Source organism: Hermetia illucens, chromosome 3 (assembly GCF_905115235.1).
Source record: "Hermetia illucens chromosome 3, iHerIll2.2.curated.20191125, whole genome shotgun sequence".
Lineage (NCBI taxonomy): Eukaryota > Metazoa > Arthropoda > Insecta > Diptera > Stratiomyidae > Hermetia > Hermetia illucens.
This window is the reverse complement of record NC_051851.1, coordinates 2,504,065-2,525,704: the sequence shown is the minus strand read 5'-3', so window position 1 is coordinate 2,525,704 and position 21,640 is coordinate 2,504,065. Positions and strand designations below refer to the sequence as shown.

The window sequence follows — 21,640 nt, the reverse complement described above, 5'->3', positions numbered from 1 at the left end:
GTAAGTAATTATTATCATTAACTTAGTAGAAAAGGATAGTAAGAAAAAACTCATCAAAAATTAAGCTTGCCTCAAGGACTTTTCACAAGGATAATCCTGGTAGAGTCCTGGAAGCAAGCGGAGAAATCAGTTTGAAGATTAAAAATTCATATATTTGAATTATTTTGAAAAAATCATTTTGTTTGAAAAGAAACTCAAGAAAAGTGTATACATTTTTTCTACAGGCAATTAACGGAGGAAGAAAAAGGACGCATCGTAGGACTAAGCGAGTCTGGCAAATCACAACGCGAAATCGTGAGAATTTTTAAAAAATCGGGTGTCGAAGTTTCGAGAAGCGGCGTGCAGCAAGTTTTGCGACGTAAACAAGCAAGCGGCAGTGTAGCACGTAAGAAAGGCTCCGGAAGACCACGAAAAATGAATAGCAGAGACACGAGAGCGTTGGAACAACACGCGCTGAGGAATCGGAAATCGTCGATCGCACAAATATCTAAAGATTTTGTGCCAGCCAGCGGAAACTTAGTAAGTCTCCACACGATTTCACGCCGTTTGAAAGATGTTGGCATTCGCAGTCGGCGCTGTCGAAAAGTTCCGGCTCTTAAACCGAGGCACAAAGCTGCAAGATTGGTTTGGGCCAAAGACCATCGAAACACCGACTGGACTAAAATCATTTGGTCGGACGAATCAAGATTTTGCCTTCGATCGGACAGGCCGCAACGCTGTCTTCGTAGGTCAGGCGAGGAATACAGTGAGGATTGCATCCAGGAAACCCAGAAAGGCAACCCTGGAATAATGGTATGGGGCTGTTTTTCCTCAAAAACAGTAGGTGTACTGCACCGGGGACCAGTGAATACAAAAATCAACTCAGCTGAATATAAAAATATTTTAGAAACATCACTGGTACCAAGTCTAGCGAGGTTCAGAACACCTCGCCTATTAACTTTCCAACAAGATAATGCACCATGCCATAAGACAAGGCTCATATCCGATTGGTTGGCCCAAAAACATATAAGGACTCTTGATTGGCCTGCTCAAAGCCCTGATTTAAATCCCATCGAAAATATATGGGACCATATTGATCGTGAGATTCACGACAAGACAATTAACAACTTAAACGAGCTATGGGAAGCTGTTTGGGTGCCTGGAATAGAATCTCCGAGGAGTATTTAGAAGTAGTAATTAATTCTATGCCAAACAGAATTGATAATGTTATTAAAAATAAAGGAGGACATACCTCTTATTAATAATAAAAAATTTGTTTTTTATTTATAAATAGCCTTTACACTTCCTACCATAGTATTTGTAAAACAGATATTTGAAATTGTTATCAATTGGGGAGAAACTAGGGTTCAAGTTTGGATTTTCGGAAAAAGTTTGGGTGGCCACTTTTTTTTGATCATTAGTGTAGGTACAAATGCACCCAAAGTTCATCCATGACAAAACCGCAAAGTCTTTCAGCGTCTTCTAAGTAAATACCCGGATACAAGTGCATCTGAAATTCTGCAGTCCATTTGTCACCCATATAAATTTCCCCAATAAAATTGACTTGAATTATGTCCATGCACTTGAAAGTACTTCACATTTCATTCAATCTACGGACAATCTGGTTACGACAGTCACAAGATGAACAGTAAATAGTGTTACTTACATGTGAAAACTTTCCAGGGAGAGTCATCTTCCCTGCACATCATCCAAAATGCGCAATCACTGCAGTGTGCTCAGCAATTGTTCTTTACAATATGAACACCATTTTATTTATCTTTTCCCTCCCCGTTCTGTTGCAACCAACATTTTTGATACACAAATTTGTTGCTTTCCGTTTCGAGCGTGACCAAATGTAATTGCACCGAAGCATTTCACGAGTACCAGTCAACAAACAGCGACGAGGGATCAAACAAAGAAATTGGAGAAAGAAATCGAGAAGTCATGGCGACATTGTCGTCATAATTTGCCCTGAGTATTCACCGGGTTGTCAGGATTGGGGTGAAAGTCGGGGGAGAGGGGGTGTTGTGCATGCCAAACATTTCCTAAAGAATACTTTCACACACATACCCAAAAGTGAAGATTTAAATTCTTATGGCGAAGCCCTTGCAATGAATGTGGAGCGAAGGGGGATGTTTGGGTTCAATCACGGACTAACTGGAACATTCGCTGCGTTTAAGTAAATTTAATTTTATTATTCAACTCGAGTGCGTTTGCCTTCATTTATGCCAATTGAATTTGAACTTACGAAAAGAAGAACCTCGCTCCGAGTTGCTGTTGCCTTGCTGTTTCCTACCATGCAAATAAATGAAGAAAAATCGGGGGTGGCCCAACGGTGGCTTGTATTGCTTTCCGATGTGCATGTAACAATGGAGGCAAACCAGCACGAAACTTTGGGACTGCCAGTTACTACCCCCAGTTTCCTGAGCCGCATCCTATGTTTACCCTTATGTCGCAAGAATGTGGAACAGGATTGAGTTGCTTTTAATGTTATTCCCTTGCCAGCCATTGCCGCGCCCCAGATTTTATCCCATGCCTCCAAAGCACCAAGCACCAGGCCAATTTCTTTCCTCCCTTAAAGACGGGAACCGTTGATTTGTTTATGCTTGCAGGACAAGCATCTGAATCAATGCGAGAATTGTCTTTTCCGCCTCAAAGCTCCGGATTTTTCTGTTTATTTCAAACATTCTGAATTTGTTGTGTCTTTTATTAAAACATAATACCCACCCCCAATACCACAGCTCGTAATTTTTACATGTTCCGCGAGGGCATTATAGCGAACATAACAATACCGTTGCCGTTATAATGGCTCCGCGCTTATTGTGTAGCTCGTCCGTTTATTCGTATCCCTAAGGTTGCAAAGGGAACTGACAAACCCTAAAATGCATTCATACTGTGTTGCTGGTATTGCTGTTAGGGTTATTCAGCTCTCCCCTGATTCCATGTCTATGAAATCAGGCTTTAAGCATACAAACGAATGGCATGCGGCATGCAATATTCTATTTTATAATTCTGATTTGCCCGAGCGCCGAGTCCCTGCTTCTCCTTGCTCCCCATTCATAATGCACAGATTCAATCCTGTCGATCCCGATTGTTGGAAGGCCATTATTCCTTCTACCCTTGGAAGCTGAAGAGTAGCTGAAATGCATACACATTGCATGGTATCCAGGCTATATGAATTATTTAAATCTCCCGCCAGATTTCAAGAGACCATTTCGCTACATATAGTCGTGCTCGTATGAGAATGTATGGGATAAACGCCGTAAAAGGGAACGCAGGGAACTGAACTCTCACAGTGGTTTCGAATAAAATTACAGATAGAGGGTGGGGGGTGAAAGCAAAAGCTTTCACTTCAGTATGCGATGACTGCAATTTGCATTTCTGATAACCGAGTTATGACTACAGTGCCAATGTCAGGACAATGGCTGCAACACGGCTTTGATAAAGCCTGTCCCATACAGCTTGTGTTCAGCCCCCACCCCTCGTCTTTTTCTTCTACGCGTTGCAGGTCGCTGTAACCAGATCGTGAAATTAAATATTTCCTATCGACCTTTTTCCAACCTTTACTATTTTTTATGCGGAACAAGTCCCATTGATACACATCTCTACCCAGTGTTTGCGGCTGGAATAGTAGCAACCCCTGCAAGACTCCCCAATATACATCATGCAGATTGTAGGACACGAATAACATACCTTACAGTCCCCGCATTGCACGTGTTAAAAATCAGGGCTGCCGCATCGTTGCACCAACACCACATAGCAGTGGAGCGACCATTGCAACCGCTTGCACAGGCCAGAACAGGACCAACGAAATGAAAAAATCCGAGGTGCGGTTTTAACTTTTAATACACTTAATCTGGGATTTGATTTATGAAAACGCGAACATGAGAAAACATAGCGAAGAGAAGATTTTCGAATGTGGTTTGCATGCGATTGCATTTTTAATGAATGTGTGGCAGCAGGAACTCGGAAATATGGTCGTAAGGACACTCGGGTTAGGGCGGCATAATCGCACTTGAGTTCAAGTGGGGTTTTGCCATGCTCTCAATAGGATCTACGACAAAACGGGAAAACACCCATGAAATTGTGTAAAATACACAGGAAGGATTTAGAAAAACCGAGGAACATTCATTCTATCTGCAAAAGGACACGCCAGGTCTTCAAATCCAGGCTCGCTCAACCTCATAATACATCAACTCCCACTTCTGTGCTTCCTTTCATACGTCAAGGACGACTTAAGTAATCTCAATGCAGCTTCTCTATGCAATGACTTTATTGTTTGATTTGCTTTTCATTTACTCACTCTTTTATGTCCACATCTCTCCAGGATTTTCAACTACCACGAGAGGGAAATCTCCCAGGAAAATGTTAATTCTTCAGCTTTTCTCTCCTCCCTCGATATTTTTTTTTCTTCTTTCTTCACTCCCTCTCCTTTCTCCCCCCGTCTCTATCTTGACTCCCAGCCACAATTTTAAATTAATGCATAATTACATTCATAAGTCAAGATCCATTATGTGCAGGAACGTGAGAAGGAGGGGCAAACAGCAGGACAACATCGTGTATATTTGATGTATTTTAATTATATTTTAATTAAAAGCTGCTATGAAATATTGAGTTCTTTTTCTAATTAACTGTTGTTTGTTTTGTTACAGGTGAGTATTAGAATGCATAAAGATTTGTAAGTATAGTATCCAGGGAGCGGAGGAGAACAGACGGTAAGCGGATGTTGCTTATTAAAAGTAATCCTACTTTATAGGGGTTCCTCATTTAAAATTAGTTTCATTATTATGTCGCGGAGTTCGTGACTTTTTGTCCATTATCCATCACTTACTGTTTGTTGTATCGAAATTTAGCCTGGATTCTGGCTGAATTTGATGTATATTCACGCTAATCAGCAAAGGAAAAGAAGATCCCGAGCTGCCGTTTGCATTCCGACCACTGCGCATGCTCATCAGGATCCGCGTTGCCGGGGAGTTATCAGATGTCAGAAATGCCTTCGATCCCATAAGATGGATAGTTATGCTAAACATATTAGAAAACTCATTCCGCGTACCGAACTATCTCCTGCAGATATTGAGGGATTATCTGAATGACCGTTCCTTGCTCTATGAGACTCTAGAAAGCTAGAAGAGTATGGAGGTCACGTCGAGGGTAGCACATTCTAGGGCTGGACCTCTGGAACGCTTCTTACGATAGTCTGCTTAGACTTGACATGTCAGAAAAGTCGCGGTTAGTCGATTACGCAGACGCCAGACGTATTGTTGAACAGGCGCAAAGCAGACAGGGAATATTGATGCAACTGGATGACTGCTCATGGTTTCAGCCTCGCGTTGCAAAAAACTGAAGTAGTCATCTTGACCGGAAGAAAATTCATCCACTTTACGGCGATTTTCCAAGCACCCAGGCGTTCCAACCTATTCACCATTTTGCAGGTCCATTTTGCAGGTTTAAATCTCCTCTACCAAAAATGACCACGAATTAAGCTCCTTTTTTTGAAATTCTCAATATTAACGAAGATACGAGCGTTTAAAGTTTTTCAGGAGATTTCTCCACTTTATCGTCATTTTTCCAGCACCCAGACTTCCAACCAATATATCATTTGGTAGATCTAAATCTCCTCCGAGTTAAGCTCCTTTTCTCAAAATTTTTAATTTCGATCGGCGTTTTCATGCTCGACTGGAAGTTGAGCTTGAGACAACTGGAATATGGAGCCAAATAGCAACAGGAGTTGTTTCAAATTAGTTTGTATAGGAGTCCGTTTGCCCATACGGAGTCAAGGGCCTATTCTAGATCCAATTCGGCGGCTACGGTTGGTTTTTTTTTCGACATTAAGTCAACAATAAATCAACAGTTGACAGTGTCGTGAAGGTAGCTCAGTGCATGTTGGTGATTGGGAATGATATTTTTGAGATTACGATACTGGACAAAATAGGTCTGAAATTGTTTGGTTCGGAGGAGATTTCCTTCTTTCCCTGTTCTTGGTAAGGACGATATTGAGAAGAAGAGGAAATTTGGAGTTCAACTTCAAAATGGTCGGACATGCCCGGTGATGTTTGTTTGGTTTCATCAGGAAGTAGTCGAGGATAGACTAACTACTCGGTCTTGTCGGTGCATCTGGCAAAACCATCTCAATGTTGGTGAGCGAAAAATGGTCGTGGATCCATTTTAGCAGAATTTCCCCATTTATATTGACTGCCCTAGGAAGTGTGCCTTGAGTTGAAATCGCCCCGAGAAGAAGGTATTTTGTCTGGTTCAAGGATCAACAGATACAGTCCAAAAAATGAAAGAGTCAGAGTGTGGCTACTGCAATTGAAGCATATCTAAACTTCTCTCATAATACAGACGGGGATTGATCAATTTAAATCATGATTTGAATCAATGATTTGTATCAGATGTTTTTTTCTTTATAAAAATCAAGATTAAAATCAAATTTGATTTTTTTCAAATAATTAAGGGGGGAGTACAGTGTAAGAGGGTCTAAATGAGGCCTATTTTCGGAAGTGAATCAATGCTAAAATTGGCAAATTAGGTATTTATTGTTTAAATGGAATTATTGGCCACATTTTTTTCTTCAATTTAAAAAAGAAGAGCTTCCTAGTCTCTTCCTAGCCCCCTCTACGGCACAAAACGGTTTGGCGTATAAAAAAACGGCGTCCATTGGCGGACACGATTGCAGCCCTCCGGTTGGTCTGAAACAGAAAAATCAAAATTCTTAGTTCTCAGGACATTTGTAATTATCGTGTGAACCTCTCATTTAAGCAAACGGCATTTTAAGCAAAATCGGTTTCCTCTTTGATGGCTTCCTCCTGGGCTCTTCTCCTGGCTTCTCTAAGGGATAATTTGCCAAATCATGCTGTTGAAACTTTCATTTGCATTTTGATTAGAGGCTCCTACACATCCTGTCAGAAACTCGTCTCCTGTTAGGTCCTCAAAGATTGGTTCCATTGCAGCTATAACTCCATAGGGAAGGACGTCCTGGTGCTTGTATCTTGTATTCCTCATTTTTTGCCATAGCCCCACATTTAGAGTTAAAAAAGTTAAAATCTACCACTTACCATTTACCATTGGACAGATAACATGTATATCTAACTTCCTGCGAATTAAAGCAATTTTTTGGAAAGTAGGTTGTCCTGTATTAAACTAAATATGAGAGTATTTTAATATAAGATTCTAATCAACTCTTTGGTGCGGAGGGATTCCATTCGCTAATACAAAGGAGCATACAATTGCGTTGATCTTGTGAGGCTTCCATCTTTTCTTAGTTGACCTGTGGCTATTAAAAAGATTTTTCTAGGCAGGCGATAGCTGCACAATCCATAAACAATCTCATCATACTTCTAAAAACTCCGAGGTCTCTTTGAATACATTTTCCAGGAATCTGATGCATTTTGTATGTCCTAGTTCCGCCAACACTAAGTGCGAAAAATTAGATCGTTTTTTTGCATGCGAAATGGTATTGTTAGACATGGTTTTGGACGATCATTCAAGAAAGTTGCAGACTTTGCTTTGAGTCCTTTCTAGACCTGTTCCCTCGTTTTCCCGAACAGCGATGCTGTTACCTTGCAAATATTGCTGTTGTAGATCTGTTACGTTATACTTCACAAAATACCACCAGTACTTCAAACCTAGTTTCGTGATCGATTGAAAACCGAAAATCTCGATCATACTGGTTTCAGCAGTCATACTTGCGTCTGTGGACATGTTTCGTATTCTCGGCACTCTCATGATTTTTCTGCTTACCTTGAACCAGGTAATTTTCCTTTTGAAGATATTTCAACGGGGGGTCACCACTTTGAGCTTTACCAGGTAAAGTATTTGGAAGAAGCGATAAATTGGCCGCGGACTCAACAATGATGATTGAGAATCAGTTTTTTTCTAGTGTTTAACGTGAGCACTTGTCATTTAGGCCTTACCACACGGCTTCCTTAAAACAAGGATTGATTTTGTGATCACAATTAAAGCGCCACTGTGACAAGTAACAATGATAATAGTCTAAACTGAATGTATGCCCTTCATTGACACTGGTGTATGCAAGACTTACCCAAATCTCTCCTGAAATAAAGAATACCGCACCCGAGTTGTAAGCGCAATTCTACGCTTAAGGATCGAAGGTCTCTTGAAAATAACTCCAACTCCCTTGAAACTCCCACTAGGGACCAACCACAAATAACCGAGCTAAGAATACATACCCCAGGAACTCAAAAGTCTGCGGTTCCCATGGCACCAGATAAATTCTGATGAGGGCTTCGTGGCCGAAGCCACTTCAGATAAGTTTCCGCGCAGGCTTGGAACCGATCGCCCTAGTTAGGACTTACAACACTCGTCTATTATATGACGACCAACAAGGCAATCTGAATACAGCGTTTCCCGCTGCCACCATATGAAGGTTTCTCCTCGACCACTTTGTTTTGATTCGGCCGACAAGGTTGCTGCCTCGTCATCTTAGAGCACCGTGATGTCACAGATGGCAAGTTCTGACCGTAATATGTGTTTTTAAAAACCAATAATAAGATCTTCCGCCGAGAAAGCTTGTCGAATATCTAAAAAAAGAAATGAGAAAATCACTCGTTCCAAAGATATTGCATCTTTGACAATCTGTTTCCATTCAGCTTGTACCTGAAAGCGTCTTTGGTGTTTTTGTCAGTTCGTTGTCGAAAACTTACCTCCTTCTAAAGACGAATTTTAAGTTTTCATTCTTCCTGGTACCCTCCACTTCAGTAAATCCTGAAGCTTATTGGTCTGAAAGGGATACGTACTACATCAGTCTCAGTTTATAGTTACATGAGTAAATCCGATCAGAAATTTCACTGCTTTTTCGTCTGTGTTGCTTGTCTGGACACATCTAATGACCCATATATAGACCGAAACCGTCTGTTTGCAACCGTGGCTGGTCTAAGCCTGGACAACTACTATCTTATTTAAGGATAAGGTCGGATTTCCCCTGGGAAAGTTAACGTCGTTTAATATATCAATTCTGCACAGGTCGCTCTTACTCTACTTTGTACGAACAACGTAACCCAAATAAAACGGTCGAAAACAGATGCTCCTCCCAATCCAGATTACTCTCGTGACACAATATCGATGCGTTCAACGCGCAATGCCAACGCTCAACCGACGCGTTTGTCGGCCGATGATAAGAAGTGGTCCTTGATTGCTTCCAGCCGAGGACTTTTGTAAACTTGCCGAAAAATACGGGAAAGTAGTACTCTGAACAGTTGTTGTCACTTTCGAGGTGTTGAAACGTGAAACCCAATTCGTCTAAAAATCTTGAGCAAAAGTAACCACTGTTTGGTGAGTAATTGGGACGACCTCCGGCTATCGCGAGAAGCAATCGATCATGGTTACAATATACCGTCAAACATGAGAGGGTGACAGTGGGTCGGCTAATTCCAGGTGAACTTGTCAAAAGCGCTGGTCAAGCAAAGTAACTGATTTGCTGCTAATCTTGAAGCTCTGCCAATGTAGTCACAATCGACAATTTAGTAGTTATGTCAGTTATGAGACGATTTTTTATACTCACCAAGGGAATAAGAATTTTTAAAAATCAGCACCAGTGATAACGCGTGTGAGATCTGTATTTGTTAAACGATTTTTAAGAAGAGCGTAATGCCCGCTACCTCCTATTCGAGTTCGCTGGCAACGCGATCAAAACTGCCTGTACCGCTACTAACTTTATACGTGCGAAATTGAGCATGTGCTCTGGCAAACCAGAATGCCGGTCGGCTTTTCCAAAATGGAGGTAATTTTCGCTAAACACTCTATCTGACTCGCTTTTGCAGTTGGGAAGACGAGGAAAGTTGGAGTTCAACTGCAAAATGGTCGGACATGAAAACTTTGTTTGGTTTCATCAGGAAGTAGTCGAGGATATAGAGAGAGACTACTCGGTCTTGTCGGTGTATCTGGCAAAACCATCTCAATATTGGTGAGCGAAAAATGGTCCTGGATCCATCTTAGCAGTGTTTCCCCATTTATATTGACCGTCTTGTCGCCCCAAGAGGTGTTCCTTGAGTTGAAATCGCCCCCAAGAAGAGTGTAGAGAGTGTAGAGATTGCCTAAAATTTGCAAGCCACAGACTTCTTCAAAAATATAGTGTTTTCGGACTAGGAGGGTACTGCCTGAATTATTATCGTTCCGAAGTTTACGTTATGCCTGCTTTGTGAATCTCTGGAAGGCAGTAGAAATCTGCCTTCAGAGTGTCGATTGGGCGATGGCACGTTCGACGTGACACGCGGGGTTGAATTTGACAATACTTCCATAAGTTAAGGATAAAATAAATCGCAGCGTCAATTGCTGGGTGCAGAAGCGAGAGCTTCTACCAATTCTCGGAAACCATTGTTTGGTTGCTGGGCGTTTGATTGATTCGCTACTCTAGGAAGGGATTTCAGTGCAGCTTGCGCGTATGACACCCCTAGGCTGGTCAAACTTTGTGAAAGTTGAATCACTGTTTGGTTGATTGAAGATTTCTAAGTTGCGTTCCCGGTTTTGGCAGTTTCCCGTCTGGCTAGCATCTGTTTATAAACTGGACACCCACGATAGCCTGCAGGGTGCCCAGTTTAGCCGCAGTTGCCGCAGTGCGAAACTTCAGTCGTGGGTCTTGAGCATTTCCACGTGGATGGCTCTTTGCGCATTTAACGCTTCTTTGCACTATCAAACAATTTTGGCGATACTCCCGAAGTTTTGGTAGGTTTAACACTGCACTTCCTCCACTGGTTTGCCCTTTTCAAAGGTATTTTTTTGATGAAGGATGTACTTTACCTTGAAAATTTCACTTAACTCTTGGGAGGGCTCATAGTTGACTATAGAAAGAGTAAATTGAAATTTTATAGGGAGCGATAGATTCTCCCTGTGGTGGGCCTTATTTTCAGAAGTGGATACTCTGAAGTCAGTTCGGTCATAACTTCTTCAAAAGGTCAGTTTCTCTGTTTAAACCGCGGATAATTCTCCACTAAGTTCTAAGGAATAGAGGGGCTCTTGTGGTGGCACTGAACCCTTGCTTTGGCATTGTCCCCCGTGGACTCCGCAAAAATGAGGGTTCTATCACCTCTCTTTTTTTAGGGTCGTCTCTAGGCCCTTGCTTTTTACTGATATTAGTAGTTGCGGGACATTATTATTCCATGCCATAATTGGGGGAATTTTCTCCTTTTCGGGCTTTAGGGCACTAGCAAAGGAGGCACTGACACTTGGGGAGCTCTTACACTTTCAGCACTCACCTATTGCTTTTTGGGCTTTTTCCAACGACAGATGAAGTTAAAAGGGTCTTCTTGTTGCCCCTCGTCGACAACCTCAAGGCACATCTTTTCTGCTTCGGGTCCCTGCTTTAGGTCTCTACTTAGGCTCACTTGCGGATTCTTTCCGCGTTAGGCGGGATGATGAAGTCACTGCTTGACGTGGCTCGCGCAGTGGAGGTTAGTTGCAGGGACTTCACTGTGTCCCTAAGTTCGCTGATCGTTTCTGTCAGCAGTTCGATTTGAGTACACTAATTCTCATTTTGCCGCAGCATATCATCATAATTAGCTCGCATTTCGTCGTGGTCGTTGGTTTCCGTAGGCATTTGCCATTGTCATTGGATGGCAAAGGTAACTTCAGCCCCGCGTCATTCTCGGAGACTTCGTTAATACGCTGGGCATCGTTGGTGGTTCAGCGGCGCTTAGGACCGCTTTTCATCGTACTCGTTACCCGGAATTGCTAAAATCTATTTTTCAAAAGGGTTTTGTTACTTTACGAAAGAGAAGGAAACTTAATTTTGAAAATTGGTCACTACAGAATGCCTAAAACTTCGTTGACGAATCACAATGCCCGGCGACAATCTGGCGGCAATACAAATATCTGCCCCTAAAAACTGACAGTCCACATTCTTTGAGTCGAAAAAAAGCATCTGCTGTCCACGGTAGTCAGATGCAGGGTGACCGCAGATAGATAGATGCAAAATGTGAAACACCAGAGATAAAAGATATCCTGTACCATATTTAGATGTATCCCACATGAAAAGTCGCATCATACACTCTCACAAAATATCTCTTCTCTCGCGTCCTCTCTATTTATAATATTTGCAGTTCATCAAGAATATCCCCGACTTAGTTTCTCTGTAAAATTAGCAAAAAGACTTTCCCGCACCGGGAATCGAACCCGGGCCTCCTGGGTGAGAGCCAGGTATCCTAACCACTAGACAATGCGGAATACACTCCCAGGGCTGCAGCGATTGGTACCCTCGACCGACATGAAAATCCATTCTATTTTGAAATCCCATAACGAGATTAATTCACGTGGCCAGTCGTTCTGTCTGGCCTCAATGAGTTCCGTTTGTTTACTCGTATCTACATCGCGCTAATAATAACTGAATAACGATGAATTATCATATATTCGCAAAGTTCTTGGCAGCCGCTGTAGAATCTGTATATTCAGGCCCGTGAGGAATCTATAAAACATGCAATGTGCGCTTGGATTTCAATAATAATTTGCATAAATAAAATTTCTTGGGAAATTTTGTTTAGTTTTTCTCGTCAATATTTAGATGCAAATAAAGATTTGAAAATTATTGCATTTAGATGCGGCAAAGGAGGCAAAAAAGGAGAAGGTCGTAAATGAATTTTGTCAATTATATCTGGGAGCCATGGTTTTATTTGTTTCTTACTCTACATTCATTATTGTCCCGGAAAATTCTATCTAAAAGGCCAAAATAAATAATACGAAGAAAACTCGCTTCGTCAACCCATTACAGTTGAAGTATCTTTCGCTCCTGTAATTGGGTTGCCTGTTAGTTAGTTTAGTTAAGTTACCTGGGAGGAGCCGCAGCTCCGAGCACTCAGGCCATTGTTAGGCCCATTGCACTATCCCCGTAAGTTCCCTATTCAATGGCTTCCCGCCTACGGTGTTCGCAGGCTTTAGCGAATCTGAGAACATTCTCCAGAGGTAGACAGTGTGCAGAATCTTCATTGAAGAAAACCTTACCAAGGGGTCTTCGTCTGAAATCTGAGGATCCCGGGCAGCTGCATAAAAAGTGGAGGGTCGTCTCCTCCTCCTCCTCCTCATATTGGCTGCACATAGCCGAAACCACTACCCCAATCTTTTCCATATAGTAGTTTAAGGAGCAGTATCCCGTCAAAAACCCTACTAGGGTTTTCATGTCCCACTTGTTAAGGGACAACAAAAATGTCATTCTAGTGGTCCTAGGCTCTTTCAGAAGGATTTTCGCTTGCCGGCAAGAGTCCAAATTTCTCCACTCGGTTGCGTGAATCCTTGCAATTTCCCCTTCAGAGTAGACTTGACAGTAGGTTGTCGGATTCTAAGAGCTGGTTCTGGCCCCACCATTGTGGATCCAGACCCTAGGCGAGCCAGTCGGTCAGCCTCCTCATTACCGGCGATGTTAGAGTGCCCCGGCACCCATATCAGGAATGTTTCGTTCATTCGGCCAAGTTTCAGCAGCACCTGATGACAACTCCACACCAACTGGCTTGATATGTCGTTGCCATTTAGTGCTGATAATGCCGCCCGACTGTCGGAACAGATTCGAATGGTGCGACCCCTCCACTTTTGTCGCAGACACTTTTCTGCTGCCAATGAAATGGTATATAACTCCGCCTGGAATATGGTCGTCATTTTTCCGAGGGGTCGGGTCAGTTCTATAATCGGATCTCGGATTCTCCGAGTACACCCCTGCGCCCGATCCTTCCTCCATGATAGAGCCGTCGGTGAAGATTATTAGGTCTGCAATCTGAAAAGACTCATGGCCACTTGTCGACCATTCTTCTCTTTCGGTGATTGCGACAGTGTATGTCTTTTCAAAGGCGAATCTGGAAACCATATGATCGGTCGGGATCAGGGCTACCTGATGTTTTTCAAGGAATTTCCAGATAGACGCATGACCGTTTGATTGGCCGCCTTTCCACGCCCCAATGGTATCGAGCCTATATGCGTCGTTGGCTGCTTTCCGTTTGACCTCCAAGTGAATGGGGGGTAAATTTAGGATAGCTTCAAGTGCCGCAGTCGTCGCAGTACTCATTGTTCCAGTAATACTTAGACAACCAAGTCTCTGAATCTGCATTAGCAGCTTCCTGCTGTTAGCAAAGTTCAGTCTTGGCCACCAGACGATGCATGTATACATCAAAATGGGTTTTATTATGGATGTATACATCCAGTATATTCGTTTGGGTGAAAGCCCCCAAGTCTTCCTATCGCATTCCTACAGCACCGGAGCAATCTGCAGGATTTCTGATATTGTTCCTGGATATGATGCTTCCACGTTAACTTGGAGTCGAAATGTACTCCTAAATACTTGACTGAAGGATCCCTCACAGCAGAGGGAGCGGGTGCCGGTGTCATTGGTCCAAAGAATATGTGCTTTGAGCCAATGGGCAGGTACACTAGCATATTCCAGGCGGAAATATACGCCATAGACAAATGTGCCTCCTTTAATCTGCAAAGGGGGCAGAAGGTAGCTATTCTCACCGATAGCCAAGCAGCGATCAAGGCACTTAGGTTCAACCACGTGAACTCTAAACTGGTGTGGGAATGCCTTGAGAGACTAAATAAACTCGGCTCGTCCGACAAGGTCTGGATACTTTGGGTTCCAGGCCATGCTGGGTTGGAAGGCAACGAAGCAGCGGACGAACTAGCCAAGAATGGAGCAGAGACGCCTTTACACGGGCCGGAACCATTCTGTGGAATCGGAAACGGTTTCATGACTATGACTCGGAGAAATGAAGAGGAACGGTTGAGGGAATTATATTAGGCTGGCCTACCAGGGATGGAGCAGTCCAGAGTGCTTATTGGGGGATACGAACCCATGCGCACAAAGGTTTGCTTAAACCTCACCAAAAAGGACCTGCGAATCATAGTGGGAATTTTCACTGGTCACTGTCGATTGAACTATGATATTACCTAGGGAAGTTAGGGATATCTACGGACACTGCCTGCAGGTTTTGTGAGGAATATGACGAAACCTCTATACCAGTCTTGGGACAGTGTCCGGCACTTGTGGAAAATAAGTCAAAGCATCTGAGAGAACACTTAACACCAGATGCAAAGCTGAAAGATCTGAAAGTAGGAAACATACTAAAGTTCCTAACGGTTACAGGCCTCCTTGAGATACTATGATCAATAGGTACACTATAACCAGCAAAAGGGGCACAATGGTTCTTCAAGGACGCAGTGCGACTTTCCCTTAACAGAATAGCTGTGCCAGCTGGATTTCCGACCCTGCTAAGGTGGGTAGCGTATAGCTGCCCCACCTGACGTTCCTAGTGAACATAACTAGTCCAGTCTTCCTAGCGTTCATCGTGAGTCCACTGCGGAGGCACCAGCTGTGGATTACATGCAGATTTGCATTCAAGCAGTCACATACTGTGTCCGCAAACTTGCCGGTAATTGTTACGGCTAGGTCGTCCGCAAATGCTTGCGCGAAGACTTTTTTGTCATCCAGGAGCCATAGCAGGGTATCCATTACCAAGGGCCTCAGTGGAGAGAGAACCCCTCCCTGTGAGCACCCCTGAGACATCCTGCTTCAATAGACCTCTGACCGACCGATATGTGAATTTTTCTGTAGCATGTGAAGGATCCAACTGATTAGCAGCGGTTCGATTCCATGCCGTCTTACCGCGAATGAGGCATAACTGAAGGCACCTTCAATGTCCATGAATGCACCTAAGGCGTATTCTTTTTCATGGAGTGCTGTCTCCGTGGATTCGCCTTTCTGGTAGGCGTGTTGCCTACGGTGAAGTGGGCACTTAGGAATGTGTGTATCCCTTATGAACTGATCTACTAGTCTTTCTAGTCCTTTTAGCAGAAAGGACGTTAGGCTGATCGGTCGAAAGTTTTCTGATCGGTCGAAAGTGTCTGTGTAGGTGGATTTTCCTGGTTTTGGAATGACCAACACCTTCACATCCCGCCATTTAATTGGAATATAAGCGAGTGCTAGGCATGCACGACATATATTCCGAATGTGTAGACCCAGGGCATCCATTCCCTCTATTACCAGCGCAGGGATGATGCCATCCGGACCTGCAGACTTGTGTCTATGGAACGAATTAAATGCCCATTTCACTCGCTCCAGTGATACTACTTCGCATGCCAGATTCCAGTCTCTCGGTTGAAGGCTGTATGCGCCTGTTGGCCCCAGATTTTGGATGCTGCCTAGGAAGTGCACTTCAAGCAAATGATTTGCCGTTTCTTCATCGCTTTCTATGTATTTCCCATTCTGTAAACGTAAATAACCCAGTTTCTGGCTACGTTCTTTGACCAGAATCCGCTTCAGCTTTGAGGTTGCCTCAAGAGAGTTAGTCTCTTTGCAAAAGTGTCTCCAAGATGGTCGTTTAGCCGATCTTTCTGTGCCTCTTTATAGCGATTCCAGCTAGGGACTGATTCACCCTTCAGAGCACGATTGAGGAGCATCCTTGTCGTTCTCCTCTGTTTTGCCAAATCCGAGTTCCACCATGGTGTTTTTACCCTTCTTTGGCATCTTGAGTAGACAGCTTTCTTCGAAAGCTTTTCTCATGCTAGTTGTGATCATCTGGGTTGTCTTTTCAATTCCAGCAATGGATTTAATGCACTTCCCAGGGATCGTGACTCGGACGCTCAATTCTATTTGATACAACACCCAATCTGTCTTCCTCGGATTCCGAAATGGAGAGGGTGGAGGTGGATCCATGCCCATAACGAAATCAATGCGTCTGTGATCCGAGAGTGTGATATCGTTTGATACTCTCCACTCTCCGATCAGACACGCGATGTCAGGAGATGCCACCGTGATGTCGATGACCTCTCGCTTGACGTTGACGTTGAAGAAAGTGGGTTCATTACCCACATTTAGGATCTGCAAATCGGTTCCTACTAGATACTCCAGTAGTTTCGATCCTCTTGCATTGATGTTCGAACTTGCCCAGCATATGTAGTGAGCTTTGACATCACATCCTGCTATTACCTCCTTGCCTCTACTTTTGGCATATTGGATAGCTCTTATGAATGTTCCACGGGGACCGTCTTCTGCGTCGTAAGGAAAATATGCAGAGACCGTAGTATCTCTTTATCTCCCTATTGACTTTTTATGGTTAGCTTAGCCGATGTGGTGTCGCCATCACATAGGTCGTTAACCAAATTGGCCTGGAAGTCTTTGGAGGCTACCATGCAGGTGCGGGGCGATCGCTTCGGTTGGCATACAATAGGTCAGCATGTTGGAAGTTTAAGCCCCGGACTACCCCACCAACAACCCACAGTTCTTGTATGAGGATGCCTGTTAAAAACTGCTCGTGAAATTAAATCCTAAAAGAAATATCTCTGGTGGATAGGTAGAAAGCTTCAGAAAGTGTGAGCCTTTGTTACATAAAGGGTACTGCATGTCATTATATACTCATATTAAAGTAAAGAAAAACTTCTCCCATTCACTTAGAACGCTTCCTTTGAACGTCCTTGGATAGCTCTGATAATAAATCTAATCCTGATACTATTAAGGGGCATCTGTTGTAATTTAGCCCACAAGCTTGAATGGAACTAATTGCATTCCTTTATTATAACAATCGTTCTAGCCAGGTCCATTAAACTTTCAAGATAGCAACAAGTTCCAGATATTTATCTACTGAAGATTCCTGAGCCTCATTACAAAACCCAATCCACATACCTCCTAAGCCTATGTACAATCCCCGTTTCGCTTGGCGTGAAAGGACCTTTTCTTAGAGATTAGCGAGAAAGGAAACTGTAATAAAGTTTGTGGAAAACTTTTAAATTGAATCTTTTTTCATCGCGACAAGAATTCCATTTATATTATTTCAGATTTTTCGCTGTGTGTGCTGTCGCGTTCGGAAAGTATTTAAAATCGGATTACAAATCTGTACTCTCACCGATTCATGTACCGCTTTGAGATCCACTTCTCTAAGATACTTTGGTGTTCTTGAACATTCTTGGGCTCTCGTCAAAAGTCCGAAATTGATGGTGGTGGAGGAGGAGGAAGAGGTCGGGTCGGCCCTCAAGCCACACCATAAGATTAAAAACTTCTTCTGATTCTCTGATAGCTCTTCTGCTCTTGGCTTTTGGTCTTTTCTAGTTTCCTACCCGGAATGACTTTCAAGATATTACTTAAGTTCTTTTTTATGGTAATCTAATCAGAAATTCATTTGGATTGGAATCTTAACAATGTTTCCGGCTAATAGTATTGAGAAATCTTTAAGATATGGTTTTAAAGTTCGTTGCGATGTAGCTCGGCCAGTAATGGGAGTAATGTAACTAAGCAGCTATCTTAAAGTCATATTTTAGGTGTATTAAGATGTTCATGATGATAGCGATGATGGTGCTGATGATGATGATGTCGGTGATAATACGTATTAAAACCGCATTGAACCGGACTTGGGGAATAATGGGGAGATAATAAGGAAGGATTAGGAGTGGGTTTCATGGTGGTATCGAATAATATTCAAATAAATGATGAGTGATGATATTCAATAAGTTCAATAGTTGATGAGTTGCTCTGGGTGAACACCTGGTCTCTCGGTTCAGTGAGGCTCGGAGACTCATATTTCAACAATTTTATCACTCCTCGAGTCAACTGGAGACCGGAATGGATTTAGTTGTCAGGATTAGTCGCTTCATATTACATACTTGCAGTTATTAGTTGAAATTATGTGCTACTTCTCCTACATTCTAAATCCTTTGACTATGGTGTCTGACTCGTTTCAATTTAATGAACCTCCTCCTTCGCCCTCACCAGCAAGAGCAGAAAAAAAGAAGCGGGGACGCCACTGGTTCAATGCCGGTATGTGAGAATGGAGCCAAGCGGCCCGGACACCTTTAACCTGGGAAAGCTCCCGTCGGAAGAGGTTTGTATTGCGTATGCCGACACATCACCCCGCCACAGCTGAAACTGCGCAGGTTCAGCGAAGTAACCCGGGACTTAGCATCCGCTGCTAGTGTTTCAGCATCTCATTGGACTGGGGATGTTATGCAATGATCCTGTGGCATTTGAAATCCAGGAGTTTGCCTAACTACTAGACTCAAATTGCATTCCCTAGTCCGTGATGGTTGCGGCTGGTACACCAAAGCGCGGGATCTATTCTCGACAAAGGGCCTCGGCACATGATTATGTAGTAATGTCAGTCTGAGGTATTGCTTTAGGCCACCGCGTAAACCTACTGATGATTGTGAGGCAATACTTGTAGCCATGTGAATTTCGCAAAGGGATGGAGATGGATGATGTGGAAGCGCTCGATCAACCTTTCCTTTTTTTGGCATGGTATGCACTGTCTGATTCAACAGTTTACGTCCTCGTTGATGGGCTACCAGAAGTATTTACTGGTAACTAGCCGGTTTGTCGTCCTGATGCCTGGGTGCGGAAGATCGTGTACTGCGTGGAATACTTCCTTGTGAAAATCGACCGGAATAAATGGCCTAGGCCCTCTGTTTGAAGTCTCGGAGATTAACTAGGATTTGGAGTGGAAAATAGGAAACTCCTTGAACTTGTGGCTGGAGTTTGTCTTCAGACTCTGAACCTCTTCGTCATCTCTCTGCGCCTCACATATTGCCATGTAATGGACCACTGCGGGAATTGTAACCTCCGAGGTTCGTTTCGTGACAAGATGTCTACAACGATGTTGTCTTTTCTAGACACGTGTCGAATGTCGGGAGTAAACTGGCTGATAAAGTTCAGGTGCCGAAATTAGCGAGAAGACGTAAGAACGTAATGGGCTTATGGTCTCTGAACACAGTGGACGGCCTGCCCTCAAGGGAGTGACGTAGGTATTTGATAGAGAGATACGCGGCGAGTAGCTCGCGATCGTTAGCGTTGTAGTTGCGTTGAGTTGTTTCGAACATAAGTTTAACGGTTACCAGGTTTGGCGCTAGGCGTGCATCTGGCCGAGGGAATGCCAGAAGTGGAGTAACAACCGGCTGTTGTGTGACGGTTTGAAACGCCAAAGTATTCACACCACTTGCAGCACGAAAAGCGATACCATCAGCCACTACCTCCGGACAACAAAAAAGGTGAAGTACCTTGGGACTAAGAAGTGGATGTGGCTGCACCACCTGATGCGGTAGTGTCCAAAGAAATCAGACGTAAGGAAGCGCAATCCTCGGTGGGGACAAACTGGACACACCAGACTCTTTTCGCAGCGGTAATTGCATGCAAGAATTGGAAGACCAACACAACTGTAGTGAGTAACGCTTTATAATCCTCCGGGGTAGGGCCTTCATCGCCTTTGAGTTGTGGCAATCAGTCTAAGTTCACGATTGTGAATACCGAGCTGCGCAGGACATAATATGCCGAATGTTGGATATCCGGCCCTCGAAGGAAGGCAGGTGACATCATCCACATGCCGGGTGAACAGTACCCGGGTATGGACTTTGCACATTGGAGGGTAAAGTTCATGAATGCCAAAAACGATCAATCTAAAAACGCGGAGACTTTCAACTTGGTATTCGAACTGGACCAAAAGAGTCTGCAATTCCTCAAGGATAGATTGAAGTTCAATCGTATGAGGACACTGTAGAACATTATCTTCATTTTGAGAGCAAAGAACAATGGTGGTCCCCGAACAAAATAGGTCAAATTACAAATCTAGTTCATTCAGGGGGGAAATCCGACAAGGAGAGGGGGGGGGGAGGGTGTGATCGGATCGACGCAAACCAAGAACCGCAAACTAGTGAAGGTGGTAAGTGGAGAGCAGGATTATGATCTTTGTGATGAGATGAGATCTTTTATGGATGAAGACAAATTCGGTAGTTCTCAGAGAAATCAAACATGTGGGAATGAATCTCTGGCGGTAGCGTGTGAGGAAAATCTAGTCACAGACCAACCGTCGCATATACTTTAGACTAAGCTTAGCTATTTTGGGTTGGTCAAATTAACCTACAGCATGGGAACGCCTTCCTCTATCTTCTGGCGGCAAGATTGACAAAGCGACTGCCCTTACATTTTTCTCGTGCGGGGGGTGGGTATCGTGTCTGGGTATCTGTGTTTATCTTGTGTTTGTTTCGCTGCTATGAGCATTGGATTAGTTAAAGGAGAGCTAAACCACTGGTCTGGAGGGCAGCGGTGAAAACATCTCTGTCAGTGAATGGAGCGAAATAGGGCGAATTTTTTGGCAGGTTAGGATCTAGATTTATTGTTTCTTCAATGTTTAATCCGGCTATGGAAGAAGTTTAATTTTAGGTTGAAAGTTTCTTGAAGCATATATGATGTCAATGCTATTAGAGGTTATCATTGGCGATCCAAATGAGTAGCCCAACTGACGAACCGGGCGAAGACAGCTTTTGTATGTCTTTGCGTCTCTCCCTTGGAACGACTTGAAGGAAGGTGCTCCAGAGTCGTAGACGCCAGTAGTATGATGGTATGAGTTACTTTGAGCGTTGGCCAGCTTTTGCATGGTAATGGCGATGAAGAGGTGAAATTGGCAGTATGCAGGTCACACATTAAAAAGGTCAGTGATTCCTTTTTTGGCACTGTCAAGTCGCTATTCTAGTGAAACCATTAAGTGGAAACCTCATAGTAATAGTCAGTATGTAGTGGAGAACTGTGGGGATAGGTAAATTTTTTAAGAAATCGTGGGAAGAAGTGGAGCGAATTCGTAGGTACTGGCAGAAACCTGGCACGTACTTTGTTGAAGGGTTATACTCTCTCTTTAACTTTGACTTTCCAGTTGACCTCGATGAACCGGCGTAGGAAGTATTTGACACAAATTGACAG

General features: G+C 43.4%; 1 protein-coding gene and 1 non-coding gene across 6 annotated transcripts in view; one reads left to right on the top strand and one right to left on the bottom strand.

Moving 5' to 3' along the window:
- Nucleotides 1-21,640, top strand: part of LOC119652536 — a 425,047-nt gene that overhangs the window by 190,168 nt on the left and 213,239 nt on the right. The gene's annotated exons all lie outside the window — the stretch shown is intronic.
- On the bottom strand, nucleotides 12,085-12,156 carry Trnae-cuc. The gene has a single exon. It is a non-coding gene; the product is annotated as a tRNA-Glu (tRNA).